Here is a 2,033-nt window from a genome sequence, read left to right as displayed (position 1 = left end):
GTGTGTAGGTCGTCGCTGGCGCAGGACGAGATGAGGGTCGATACCGTCGACCATCAGCGCACCGAGGCAGCCCGTAGCCGCCGCGCCTGTACCTGCCTGAAGCGTCGAGACGAGGCAGCTGACGATCGTCTGCTTCTCAGCGTTCTTGCCCGAGAGCGCTTGCAGAATGATGCACATGCGAGGATCGAGTCTTGGGTACGACGCTTTTCTGCGCAACGATGGGCGCCACAGCGCGACTTGCCGGGGTGAGAGGTTTGCTGCGGGCGGTCCGTGAGACCCGGCACAGTGTGAAAAAAGCACCGGCGGCACCATCTCATTGTCCTTGAGCGCCTTCGCAGCCGACGCTGCGAGGTCAACATGAACCAGGCCTTCATGCATGTCCACTACGTAGCTCGCGAAGGCGTCCTTACGCGCGCCATGCGCGACGAGCGGGTGGTACGAGATCACGAGAAGCACGGAAAGAGCGCAAAAATCTCGACCTCATGTGTCTCGGACAAACACGGAATGCTAGTCATTCTGTGAGACACATATAGAGTCAAAGATGTGTGGTACCTTGTGCCTAACGCGAGCCAGCGCTACGCGGACGCCTGGAGGTTCGTTGTAGTATGACATGGACCATAGGCGTGCGCCTCTGTGTGTGACCGCCGAGAGAAGACCCATTCATTGGTAGCTCGAGCGCATATCACATCGCGCCAACTGAGTTGGTTTGTCGGCAAATCGTCGATTGGCTAATGATGTCCGGTATCATTATCCGGATGCTCCGAAACGGCGCCACGGGCGCGACATGGTCAAGGCCATCGTCTGCACGCTCGATGTTGTCGCTGTCAACGTTTGTTTCGGCGCGTCGACTATATAGCTGACAGCACGTAGACGCCCAACATCGAAGCAATGGCATTTCTACCGCTATGGCGCCGATGACTGCGACCAGCGCTGCATCGACGCCAGCAACCACGACCCAATACGGATGCGACAGCTCAGCGAGCCTTTTGTGCGTATGTATGCACCTACGCCAAGGTACTAATGCAGGCGCTCGATGGCTGCGGCGCGCTCAACACGTTCCGGATACCACCCATCGAGCTTGGTGATCATCGATCCTCGACGCGGCAGACCCAAGCTCGCTTGCTGCATGAGAACGCAGCGATATATGCTTACCTGGCAAGCCAACGTCCTGTATCGCATGGATTCGAGGCGAAAGAAGGACCTCGGCAACACGAGTTTCACCGTCCATAGTCGACAGGGCGCCCGCTTGCGACGACCCTGCCGTGCGACGCGGTGCCGTGCGACCGAGGCCCTGCAGCGCAAATTGCGGAATGAGCATCGCTCAAGGCTGCTATCCTTCTCTTGTAAAAGCTCTGCGTTTCGCCTTTGTCGAGCTCGCTTTTACACTTGTTTTTACACGACTGAACGTTTGCGCCGAAATGGGACATTCTCCGAGTGGAGGACGCTTGGATACCATCACACGCGTTGCGATACTAGATCACTGCGAGTGCGGAAGCCTACAAGCCTTTCCAAACGCTCCACAGCATGTGCTGGGCGTCGCAACTCCATGAATATTACTAGGAATCGCAATCTTGATCCACTGGAAGGGGAGATTGCCGCCACAAGTGCAGAAGACGAAGACTACGACGTGCCAATGCGATCCTTTGCTTCTTAGCACTTAAGAGCGCTTTGTATCCGTGGTCGAGCACAGCACGCGTTGTACAACTGCAGCGATGACGAATCGCGGTCTGCTCTGCTTTCGAACGTGTCTTCTAGCACCGTGCCAACTTCGAGCGATTCCATTTCAAGCGCGATGCTGCCGGCAAGTAGCGTCGGCGTCGTGGCGTCGTGCCGCTAAGATGGCGCTGCGGTCTTAGTTTGGAGTGCGTCCTGCCTCTAAGATAGCACTACGATCTCAGTTTGGCGTGCATCTTGGATCGCGTCTCGCGACCGATGTATGCCTCGCACGTCGACGCAACCTCCCTTTCTGTACTCTTCACAGCGTTCTTTATCTATGTGCAAAGTCAACGACGACAAGATGGCAAATTTTGATT

The sequence above is a fragment of the Saprolegnia diclina genome (assembly GCF_000281045.1).
Source record: "Saprolegnia diclina VS20 unplaced genomic scaffold supercont1.77, whole genome shotgun sequence".
NCBI classification, from domain to species: domain Eukaryota; phylum Oomycota; class Saprolegniomycetes; order Saprolegniales; family Saprolegniaceae; genus Saprolegnia; species Saprolegnia diclina.
The sequence above is the reverse complement of the archived record's forward strand: the minus strand, read 5'-3'. Positions refer to the sequence as shown.